This window comes from Mandrillus leucophaeus, unplaced genomic scaffold (assembly GCF_000951045.1).
Source record: "Mandrillus leucophaeus isolate KB7577 unplaced genomic scaffold, Mleu.le_1.0 Scaffold97, whole genome shotgun sequence".
Taxonomy (NCBI): Eukaryota; Metazoa; Chordata; class Mammalia; order Primates; family Cercopithecidae; genus Mandrillus; species Mandrillus leucophaeus.
In genome coordinates this window covers 1,800,072-1,813,114 of record NW_012110585.1, presented here as the reverse complement: position 1 = coordinate 1,813,114, position 13,043 = coordinate 1,800,072, and positions in this window count along the sequence as shown.

Genomic DNA, 13,043 nt, shown 5'->3' with positions numbered 1-13,043 from the left:
CTCACTGGAAATGATGACATGATGGAATGAGAAAATGAGTAATGATATGGTTACATTAGTTTGTTTCTTATACTTACGGATGAGCCTCTATAAATCAATCAAATGTCATTAGACTTTAGCTTTAAAAATGAAATTACTCAAATTCAGTTCATCAAGTTTTATAGACTTTAGCTATAAAAACAAAAATATGGTTTAGATTTTTATATATGAAAAGTTATTTTAGCATAGGGTTTCATTATAGTTCAAAGGATTATTTACATCTCCGAGAGATTTTGACTTTTTGGTTGTTCTGACAGGTTGATTTTAAATTTCTCTCCAATTAATTTTTATTCTCCAGCGAATTTCCATCAATCTCTCAATTACAGTAAATGATCTGTATGCAACTACCTATAGAAATCAATCTTGGGAAGAATTCCTTTTTGGAAAAACTACCTTTAATTGCTGTCAGTATGTTTGAAATTTCAGATTTCTGCAGATTGAGCATTTTTTAGACAGCGGCTCACCTGCAGAGGGTAAAATGTTTCCCGGCCACCAGCTTTAAGATCTGTCTGTATATCTACCTGTGGTTAGTCTTAGTCAAGCAGAACCATTGAGGAGAACAAACATTTTTTTTTTCTATGATTGAATAAAAGGACTAGGGGAATTGCCCTTAAAATAAAGACAGAAAAAAGAAGGAAGCTGTTTTATTCCCTGGGTATTGTCATTGGAGAAGAGACCAGAGCACAATGGCCAAGCTGAAGAATGAGTGTCATTGAAGCAAGAAATCTGGGCCAGACCAGCCCGGGGCACAAGGGATTGTGGGTATCCAAGTCTTCTGAATGTCACTTAAAAGGGTTCCACCAGGCACACACACCTTAAAATGATGCTCCTAATTGTTCTTCCTTTCTTTTTTACTTTCACAAATCACAAAGATAAAGTTAGGAAAAAGCTCAGCAGGAAGAGCCAGCTGCTGAGCCTGTTATGAGAAGAAAGAGCTCGGTAGAATGCTAATTTTTCTTTATTATCTTACCCTCTACAAAAGGCCGGCGGGCAGGTGAACACTCTGCCGAGAGAATCTGTGGAGTTTTGATCAGGAGCAGCAGTCTGTCTGCTGTGATGGAATTATCTAAAAATCGCCATGAACAGAGTAGGAGAAAGAAGCAGTAACTTATGTGATTTCCATCAATTCTCCAAGGCCAGATATAGCCTGCCAGTAGATTGAGGAAAGATAACAGGCTCTGCTCTCCTTAGCTAGAGACACACGGCTTCCAGAACACAGGCACGTTGAAGAGAAGCAGCAATATGTATTGTAATTATTTATGGGAAAGAAGACAGGTTTGGAATCAGGCTTCTATAGCAAAGGAGGTCTTTGCACAAGCTACTGTGCTCCATTCTCTCTCCCTCTCTCTCTGTCTCTCTCTCTCTCTCTCTCTCACACACACACACACACACACACACACACACCCAGAGGACCTCGATCAACTGTTCAAAGCACAGCGGTCCAGATCTGCCACTCACGAAATGCAAATGCTGATGTTGGAGAAGAGTCAGGGAATAAGGATTCCCTGTTTAAAGAAAAAGGCAGGGAGTCTGTTTTTCTGAGCCTCAGATTAGGAAGACAGAAAGGATCATCCATGTTTTTCTGCTCAAACCATATATCTAACCAGAAGGCTTTTGCACTGATTCTGTGTTTGACTGAAAATCATGCCAGGCAGGTCAACATTTCTTTTTTCTTTTCCTTTTTCTTTTTTTTTGAGACAGAGTCTTGCTCTGTCACCCAGGCTAGAGTGCAGTGGTGCTATCTCGGCTCACTGCAACCTCCACCTCCCAGGTTCAAGTGATTCTCCTGCCTCAGCCTCCCGAGTAGCTGGGATTACAGGCACATGCCACCATGCCTGGCTAAGTTTTGTATTTTTAGTAGAGATGGGGTTTCACCATGTTGGTCAGGCTAGTCTCAAACTCCTGACCTTGTGATCCACCCACCTCGGCCTCCCAAAGTGCTGGGATTACAGGTGTGAGCCACCATGTAATGCTCGGCCATCAGCATTTCTTTGTCTCTGTGTTTCAAACAGTTCCCATGGGCTACTACCACTTTTCAGCTCAGAGAACTACCTCATCTCCAAAAGTTAAAAGTCACAGTCCCAGGGGCGCTTCAGGACAGTTACTAGTTTGTGCTTGGCCATGCACCTTTAGCGCTCAGTTCTGGCAACATCTTCTCTCCAAGCAAATTCACTGGCAGGCCGAAGGGAGGAGGTGTTGCTATTCCCTGCCTCTGCCAGTCCCAGTTAAGATCATTCACCCTCAGTCCTGCCCCACTTACAAATCAATCTTGATGGAGGTAGAAAAATCCACTGCCAGAGTGGGCAGACCAGACTGAGAGATCCAGAATTAGAACTTGCTGTAAACTCACTGGCTATCCTGGATTTCCTACGCATGCCCACGGGGTCAAAGATCTCCCTTGACCCCCAAGATATTGCTTACCCCTGCATAATCACTTTGCCTATTGTTAAAAATGCAGATTCCTGGATCTCACCCCAAACTTATTCAATACGGGTGGGCCTGGAAATCTGTATTTTAACCGAGGAAGACCAATAGCCTATAAGAAGGGATATGATGGAAGACTAAGAACACGAGCTCTGGAGAAATTCTCTGCTCCTTCCCTTCATCTTTGTGTAATCTTGGGGAAAATTACTTAACTTTCCTCTGGCTCATCGGTTAGATGGTGATAATCACCTTAATACCATCCCCATAGAAAGGATTAAATGAGTAAACCAATTGAAAGTACCTAGAATGGTGCCAGGCCCATAGCAAGGCTTGATAAATGCTAGTTATTCCTCATAATGTAATAAGCACCTCAGAGAAATCTTAGAATCAAGTTTGAGATCCACAGGTCCAGTGTGTTTATCTTGGATTATAAATCTACCTTTTGGCCGGACACAGTGGCTCATGCCTAGAATCTCAGCACTTTGGGAAGCTGAGGTGAGTGGATTGCTTGAAGCCAGGAATTCAAGATTGCAGTGAGCTATAATTGCGCCACTGTATTTCAGCCTGGGTGACAGAGCAAGACCCTGTCTCAAAAACAACAACAACAACAAAACAAATCTGCTTTTTGCTCAGCCCTCCTGAGTCCTCCTGGGTTTGGAGCTCTGTGTTGTCCTCTCAACCTGTTTCCCTTAAACTTAGACCCTCTTGACTCTCTGGTAAATCTTTCCTACCCTTCTCTGTGCATGCTGGGAATGGGTGTCTTACCCACTTCCTTCCTGTCCTTTAGTCAGAATGGACTGGTCATTGAGAACAGGAATGCTGCTGTTGGCTTGAGGAGTATCTGCTCCCCAAACGGGGAAAAATACATTTTCTGTATTTTGGCCCCAACCATAGGAAGTCCCTGATCATTCCATATAATTTGTCGTCAGTGACTGTTCCATCCTAGCCCAAGCCGCTAGGCTTCTCTGGGCACAGGGCATTAGGAAAGGACCCCTTCCTGCTGGGCACGGTGGCTCATGCCTGTAATCCCAGCACTTTGGGAGGCCAAGGCAGGAGGATCACTTGAGGTCAGGAGCTTGAGACCAGTCTGGGCAACATGGAGAAACCCCGTCTCTGCTAAAAATACAAAAGCTAGCTGGTCTTGGCAGTACCTACCTGTAATCACAGCTACTCAGGAGGCTGAGGCACAAGAATCTCTTGAACTCAGGAGGCAGAGGTTGAAGTTAGCAGAGCTCATACGGCTGCACTCCAGCCTGGGTGACAGGGTAAGACTGTCTCAAAAAAAAAAAAAAAAAAAAAAAAGACAGAGCCCTTCCCTTAGGGATCCAACCTCAGAGTGACCAACAGTCTAATTTTTCCCAGGACTGTCTTGATTCTAGCACTGAAAGTCTCGTGTCCCTGGAAATCTCTCAATCCCAGGTAAACCAGGTTGATTGGTCACCATGTCCCCTGTAGTTACTGGGTTGGGTCACTGGTAGACCAAGCAGAAATGCCTAATCTGACTCCCAGTCGCAAGGCAGTAACTGACCTGGGGCCTGGGCTTAGCCATAAAAAACCTGCCGAGGCACGGGCCGGGCACAGTGGCTCACACCTATAATCTCAGCACTTTGGGAGGCCGAAGCAGGTGGGTCACGAGGTCAGGAGATCGAGACCATCCTGGCTAACACGGTGAAACCCCATCTCTACTAAAAATACCAAAAAAAATTAGCTGGGCATGGTGATGGGCACCTGTAGTCCCAGCTACTTGGGAGGCTGAGGCAGGAGAATGGTGTCAACCCGGGAGGCAGAGCTTGCAGTGAGCCAAGATCGCGCCGCTGCACTCCAGCCTGCGCGACAGAGCGACACTCTGTCTTAAAAAAAAAACAAAAAAACAAAAAAAACATCCTACAGAGGCATGAGTCTCAGACCAAGAGACACCTTGACTGTGTTGGTTTAGGACACCCAGGCCTGGAAAACATAATAGCACTCTATTTGCAAAGCTGACGGAGCAGAGTTGTACCAAACTCTGTATGTTTTCTGTAACTCAATAGAGATCCGAGGAATCCCACACTATGGTACTTCAGGTAGGCACTCCAAGTTTGTATCCTCCAGTCTGCCAAGTTTTCTGATGTGAATAACAGCAGGAGCTATAAATATCAATTCTTCCCTGGGTCTAGAGATGTATAGACTGATTACAGTTGAGTTGAAGAATGGCAGAAAGGCTTGCTTTCCTAATTTTTCAGAAGAGATTTGGGAGGGAGAAAACAAGGATCTAGATTTTACAGAGCTGTAGAAATTACCAGTGTTGCCAAGGTAGTTAGCCAACACCCAAAGACAACACAAAATCTCACCCTGTGCTTGCATATATAGTCTTCTAGCCCCAGTGGGTGTGAGTAATAATACTGAAATGAAGGAAATTACTTGAAGGAAATTGCCTGAATGGGACTGTTACAAGAGCAGGGTAGGGCTTACTTAATTAAAGCACAGTTTAATTACTGCTATAACTTAAGGCAATGCTGTACTGTGCAATAAGATGAGAATATGAGAAGCTTGGGCCTTGTTGGATAACAATTAATTTCAAATAGTTTTTTGGGGGATGTTGGTAAAGCATGATTAAATACAGGAACAGGCTGATAAATGAATCATTAGGGAAGTGCATTTTTAACCAAATAGAAATGAGTCTAGGAAGAATAGAAAAAAAGTCATTATAATTATCATGGTGTGGCCTTGTTAGGGAAGAGAGGGAGGATAGTCTCCAGGTCAGAATAACAGCCCAACCTAGCTTGAGCTCAGGTTCTGCCTCTTTGATGGAATCTCTGGTTCTCCTGGGAAGTGCCCACGAAGTAGTAAGCTCATTATAGCAGCAGGGCTGCTCAGAAAAATCCCTGAACCTCCACTTTCCTTGGGCTCATACCCTGCTCCAAACCATCGGTATGCTCTGCTGTCTCCAAGAGGCCAGAGTCCTAGTGCAAAATCCGCATCAGGCCTCCCCTTCTCCTTGACTAATTTCTGGCAAGAACATTCTCTTTTCAGACTCCAGTCTTTCAGTTTTGTTTTTCATTTGTCAACTGGGAAGAGAAAAATCTTCTCTTACCAACCTCAAAATAAAACTGTAAGATAAAACAACATATGAAGGTATCGGTAAAGGAAGTTTTTTGTTTGTTTTGTTTTGTTTTGTTTGAGATGAAGTCTTCCTCTGTTGCCCAGGCTGGAGTGCAGTGGCACAGTCTTGGCTCACTGCAACCTCCACCTCCTGGGTTCAAGCAATTCTATGCCTCAGCCTCCCAAGTAACTGGGATTACAGGCGCCTGCTACCACGCTTGGCTAATTTTTGTATTTTTAGTAGAGAGGGTCTCTCATCATGTTGGCCAGGCTGGTCTCGAACTCCTGACCTCAGGTGATCCACCTGCCTCGGCCTCTGAAAGTGCTTGGATTACAGGTGTGAGCCACTGTACTCAGCCAGGAAAAGGTTTTTCTAGTCAAACATGAAGATAAAACAGGAATATAAAATATTGTCTTTCATATAAGGGAATTGTCCAAGCTGAATGAGAATGAGAATAACAAAAAAGGAAGTCCTTAACCTGTTCAGAAATTTATGTACGTATCAGTATATTCAAAGAATTTCCATATACCCTTTATTCAAATTCACCAATTGTTTTTAACAGGTTGTTACCAAAACACCAGGGGTTCGCTCTAAGTCCTGCTGCTTGGTGCACAGAAAGTCAATCACTGAGACAATCGGTATTGCCAGGGAAGAAGGTTTTAATCGGGTGATGGGAGATCTATCTCAAATTCATCTCCATGACTGACTAAAACTACGGATTTATATAGCAGGGAGGAAATGTAACAATGTGTGGGAAAACAGGAACCAGGGAAGGGGTAAGGAAAAGGAGTTGTTCAACAGGAAGCAGGTGGTTACTTAGAAAAACAAGAATTAGGGCCAGGCACCGTGGCTCACGCCTGTAATCGCAGCACTTTGGGAGGCCAAAGTGGGTGGATCACGAGGTCAGGAGATCGAGATCATCCTGGCTAACACAGTGAAACCCTGTCTCTACTAAAAATACAAAAAATTAGCCGGGTGTGGTGGTGGGCGCCTGTGGTCCCAGCTACTCAGGAGTCTGAGGCAGGAGAATGGTGGGAAGGCAGGAAGCGGAGCTTGCAGTGAGCTGAGATCGTGACACTGCACTTCAGCCTAGGCAACAGCGAGACTCCGTCTCAAAGAAGAAAAGAAAGGAAAAGAAAGGAAAAGAAAAGAAAAGAAAAACAGGAATTAGGGAGAAGTAAGAAAGCAATTATGAAGGATGAGGGGTCTGGCATCTCATGTCTGGATGTGGTGATCTGGTGAGTTTCAGTTCTTTGATACCTTTTGAGAGGCCTGAGGAAGGAACTCGGATAAAACAAATGTAAGTTTTAAACTTTAAGACCAGAAGGGTCAATTTCTATGTCTATCCAAAATAATCGTCTATGGGACTATTGGGTCAGTTTCGATGTTACCTCATTTTCTCTCTCTCTCTCTCCACACAGGCATATACACACAAAACACACATTATTATATAGAGTAGGTTGACTATCACTGTGGTTAGAACATGTAACCACAGTAGTTACAATTTGGAAATTCAACATACACATAATAAATACTTTATCAAAGACATATTCCAATTTTGTCTGGTTCTGATAAGAGCTTTATACCATTTTTTTTCCCCCTCCACTTCAGGATATAGTCCAGGGTCAGGTATGATGTTAAATTGTCACATATCTTTATTTTCCTTTAATCTGGAATTGTCCTATCTTTATTTTTCACAACTTCGGCACTTTTGAAGGCAACAGGCCAGTTATTTTACAGAATGTTTTTCAGTTTGGGTTTGTTTGATGTTTCTTCATGATTAGATTCAAGTTTTGCACTGATGGCCAGAATACAAAAAAAAAAAAAAATCTGATATTGTATCCTCCTGGAGCATTGTATCTGCAGGTGCACAACACCCATCTGCCTCTCATTACCAGTGTTCATTTTGATCACTTAGTTTAGATGCTGTCCAGTTTATCCCACTGCATTATCACTATTTCCCCTTACAACCACAAAATATTCTGTAGGGAGGTGCAGAAAGACCACATAAATAAACTGCTCCTCATCAAACTCCCCTTCTACCTCAGATTTAGCATCTATTGTTGATTCTTACCCAAAACAATCTTCATTGTGATCGTTGCAAAATGATGGTTTTTAACTCCATTACTTCCTGCACTTTATCAGTTGGCAGGGAGTGATACAGTTAAAAATCACTAGTTTTATTTTTAATGAATGAGCTTTATGAATGGACTCTTCCTCCTCACTCTCCTTTCTCTTTTATCTATCTCTCTGCCTGGTTGTCTATCATCAGTATAGACTCAGGGCTCCTGTTCTGGTAAAGGATCATCATCCAGTACAGTTCTTATTACTTTCATGCTCAAATTCTCCTATCTATCTATCTATCTATCTATCTATCTATCTATCTACCTACCTACCTACTATCTATCTATCTAATCTATCTACTTACATACCTTCCTATCTACCATCTATCTATTATTATTTTTTAGTTACATTTTTTTGAGACAGGGTCTTGCTCTGTTGCCCAGGCTGAAGTGCAATGGTGTGATCACAGCTCACTACAGCCTTGATTTCCCAGGCTCAAACGATTCTCCTACCTCAGCTTCCCAAGTAACTGGGAGTACAGGCATGTGCCTCTGCACCCAAATTTTTAAAATTTTTTTGTAGTGATGGGAGTCTTGCTGTGTTGCCCAGGCTGATCTGCAACTCCTAGGGTGCAAGCAATCCTCCTGCCTTGGCCCCACAAAGTGTTGGGATTACAGACATGAGCCACCATGCCTGGCCTTTAAAGTTCTTTATTATCAGTAAGGACTCATGGTTCATGAGTCATTTATTTACAAGTTCATTCATAAACAAACATTCTGATGCCCCAATTTTTTTAAGTTTAGCCAATAAGAACTCCTTCAAAGTAGCCATGGTATTTAGAAATGAATATCTGGCTACTAGATGTTTTAATTGCTTTTAGGTCCTTTTAGCAGATAGTACTAGAAAATATTCACATATTTTAATATATTTGAAATATGAGTCTGTACTGATACCTCCAATTTCAACCCAGTCCCTCCATAGTGTTCTTTCTTGCCTTTCTCAACTCTACATTTTTATATCTTCCTTCTTCCACAGCGAGTATCCTGACGCCCAACAATATCATCATATACGCTGCTTTGCTCAATTCCACAATACATATAAAATGACTTCAGAATTTATATTCTTAAACCACTATGAAAACAAAAAAAATGAAACAAAACCCATAAAACCCTCTAAGAAGCTCAAGATTTGTTTGCAGTTTCCCCTAGACTGAGGGTATATAACTAAAGGACAGTGTTCAAATGTTCCCTCTATGTATTAATCTGTTCTCATATTGCTATAAAGACATACCTGAGATGGGGTAATTTATAAAGAAAAGAGGTTTAATTGGCATATGGTTCTGCAGGCTGTACAGTTCCCCTCTGTACTTCTGTTTCTGGGATTACAGGTGCCCGCCACCACACCTGGTTAAATTTTGTATTTGTATTAGAGACGGGGTTTCACCATGTTGGCCAGTCTAGTCTCAAACTCCTGACCTCATGATCTGCCCGCCTCAGCCTCCCAAAGTGTTGGGATTACAGGTATGAGCCACTGCGCCTGGCCCCTGCTTTCTTCTAGTACTTGCATGGTTTCATTTCTTATATTTAGAGCTCTGATCTTCCATGTGTGCATGTGTGTGTGCCTCTGTGTGTATGTGTGTGTGTGTGTGTGTATGAATGTGTGTGTGAATGTGTATGTGTTTGGTCTAAGGAATGGATCTAATTTTGTCTTTCTCCAAATGGCTACCAGTTGTCTCAATACCATTTATTTGAAAATCCACCTTTGCTCTAGTAATTTGAAATGTTCTTTTTATTATACTCTAGATTTCCATATGCAGTTAAGGTCTGGATTTTTATTCCACTCCCATTGGTCTGTTTGTCTGTTTACATGCCAATATCACACTGCTTTAATTACGGAGGTTTTGTAGTATGTTTTACAACCTGAGAAGGCTGATCACTTTCAGTTCCTCCTTTTCAGAGCTTCCCTAGCTATTCTTGCTTATTTATTTTTCTATAAGAATGTTGTTACCACTTGCCTACCTTCAGAAGAAAAAAAAGCATATCTTTAAAACTGTGATTGTATTATATTTATAACTAAACTCAGGGAGAACTCACATCATTATGATGTTGAAATGTCCTATTCAGGAACAAGGAAGGTCTTTTACTTAGGAATTCATTAAAATTTGTATTAGAATTTTAAATTAATTAGAACTCTAAGTCCAATTGAATTAACATGGTATGATTAAACCCAAGGGTATCATATTAGAGGAATTATGATTATCATATGGACACATATGCACATCATATTCTCTCTCAAATGCAAGTTTACAGAATACACACAAACTCTAATGTATTTCCTTTGAACAGCAGCTTGTAGAAGAACTTAAAATTGTCCATTAAGCTATAAACATTTAACTTTCCTTCCAAAATGAAATAAAAATAACATAGGAGGCATGACCTTTTGCAAAATATGTGATTTGAAAAGCTCATTAAAAATGCAGGATGTTATTCTGCTCCTACAAACACTGACCTCAGATGAAGGGAGATTCTTCAAAACGGATAGAAAGATGAGAGCTGAATTGCTGATGACCTTGTACAGAATAGTTTCGTTCCTGCATGTGGAGGTTAGCAACTCTACGTTATTATTATATATAAAAACTTGTCATTTGTGTGAGAGAAGTACCTCCTTGCTCACAAAATCTGTTTTTTACTCTCGTGGTATGACTCATGAGAGGAATTTTAGAAAGAGCTTATTTTTGAACTTACCTTTGAAATTATTGTCATTCAATACTGATTCACTATTGTGCTTGTGGCCATTTGATAGACTGCCACATAACCACTGGGATGCTGGGAAGACCATGTGGGCCTCACTGTCGCCAGGAGACAGAGGTCACCAAGCCAGTAAGTTCTTCCACCATGGATCATTAGGCACAAAAACAACCCATGCATAAAGCTCACTGTCTCAAGGGGCTTGACCACAAAGGAGTGAACTCTTAAAATGTTGAATGTCTAAACATTAAAATAAGATACCAAAAGCCCTGTGACATCCAGAAGGCTGTGGACTCTTGGCTTTAAATTTATGAGCTGTATTCATTTCTCCCCTCAATGTGATTTCCTGGGCAATTGCCTTACCCACTCATTTCTCTCATGAAATGTTACTTGCTATTTCTATTTCTTTCACTTGTTCTTTGCTCATTAGCCCAGTGGTTTAAATGTTGGGTTCTATAGTCAGACATATATGGATTGAAACTCTCTCCATCATGGTCCTGCCTGTGTACCTGGGTGAAGAACTTAACATTTCTTGTGGCTTCAGTTCCTCTATTGCAAAATTGGGACCATATTGGTAGTGACTTATGGAGTTAATGTGCAGATTAAAATAGATGCAATAGATGCATAAACATAGGCAAAGGGTAGTCCAAAGTGTTTGCTATGTTGGCAATGAAGTCTAATATATACAGCTGTTTTTGTTATTTAATCTTTTGTTTGTTATTTAAAAATTTGTCGGTTACATAAATAATTAGAGAAAATTTAGAAAATTTGAGGAAAACAATCAACAATAATCCTATTAATCAAAACAATCACTTCTGTCATTGTTGTATTGCTATTCATTCTTTTCAAAACAATGTTTTTTGAATTCTGTTTTCAATACTTGACATCTTTACATTGCCTTTAAAAAAACTGAGACAGGGTCTTGCTCTGTCATTCAGGCTGGAGTGTGATGGCGTGATCATAGCTCACTGTAACCTCTGACCTCCTGGGCCCTAGTGATCCTTTTTCCTCAGCCTTCCAGGTAGCTGGGACTACAGGTGTGCACCACCATGCCTGGCTAATTTTTCCTTTTTGTTTTTTGTAGAGACAGGGTCTCACTATGTTGCCCGAGATAGTCTCAGGCTTCTGGGCTCAAGCAATCCTCCCACCTCAGGCTCCCAAAGTGCTGGGATTACAGGTGTGAGCCACAACACCCAGCCTACATTCTAATTTTTATGCTACAAAATAGTCTTTGTAATTATTTTTAATGACTACATGATAATTTTATTGAGAAAGTAGACACTAATTTACTTGTTGGCTGATATACTAATGAATATTTTGGTGATTTTAATTTTTTTCTGTTAGTAATATTTCTGTGCAATGATAAGTATGTTGCATAGATTTATTCCTCTCTATATTGTATTTTTCCCTGGGATATAATTATAGAAGTGAAATTACTGAGGCAAGGATAGATACTTTTCATGGCTCTAAACACATATTATAAATCATTTTACTAAAAGTATTATTTCAGTTTGCCATGTCACCAGCAAAAGTTAATTTGGAATAGTTTTTTTAATGACACAAGGATTTTTTTGTTTCTTAAATGTTTGCAAGAATTTAATACTGAAGGCATTGAAATATTCTATTGCACTTAGCCCTCTGATAACATTTCTTATTTTTCTCTTGGTTATTTGCTTAGTCTGCTGGGGCAGAGATCCCTGGCTGGGGCCCAGTATCCATTCTTCTCTTCTCCTTGGCAATAGAATTTTGGATGTTTAGCTTACATATAGCCAATGAATAAAGACTACACTTTCCAGCTTCCTTTGCAGCTATGTGTAGCCATGTGAATCAGTATTGGTGAATGAAGAGTGTATTGGTATCTAGTAATAATATTATCACAATAGCAGCTTAAACAAAACCTATTTATTATCTCCACTTCTGTGAGTCAAGAGTGTGGACCTACATAACTGTTCTGTGCTTCAGCATATGTCTTAAAGCTGCCATCAAGGTGGCAGTCAGGTCTGGGGTCTCATCTGAGGTTGGACTGCGGAAGGATCCACTTTCAAGCTCAGGTGTTTGTTGGCAGGATTCAGTTCCTTGTGAACTGTCAGATTGAGGGTCTCTGATCTTTGCTAGCTGCTGACTAGAAGCTATGCTTGGTTTCTTGTCACCTGGGCTGCTTCATACATGTCAGCTGAGGTCCTCTAAGCGAGCAAGCGAGAGCACTGTCATATTTCATCACCTTTAGCAGATCCTTTGTTAGAAACCAATCACAGGTCCTGCCCACAGTACAGGGGACAGGATTACAGAAGGCTTTTTGGGATATGTGAGAACCATCTTTGAGTCTGTCTACCATAGGGTGGATGCAAAAGTGATATGCGTAACTTCTGGATATTGTCTTTAAAAGAAGAATTTGTGCCTTTTTTCTTACTTACTAAAATAAAAACTTGGTGACTGAAGGCTCCACAGCCATTTGTGTCATGAGATGGAAACCTCTTGCTGAGGATGGCAGAGCAACAAAATAACAGAGTTTAGGAGTCCTACAGTAGCTGGACTAAACTTCACTATTATTTTGGATTTTCTGTCATTTGAAGCCAAAATGAATCCTAATGGATAGAGAATTTATTGTGCCACTTTTAGTCATTTTATATGTTTATAAAATTATTCTAGTGAGATTTTCTCAAGTATTATTTTGTACTTTTAAATTA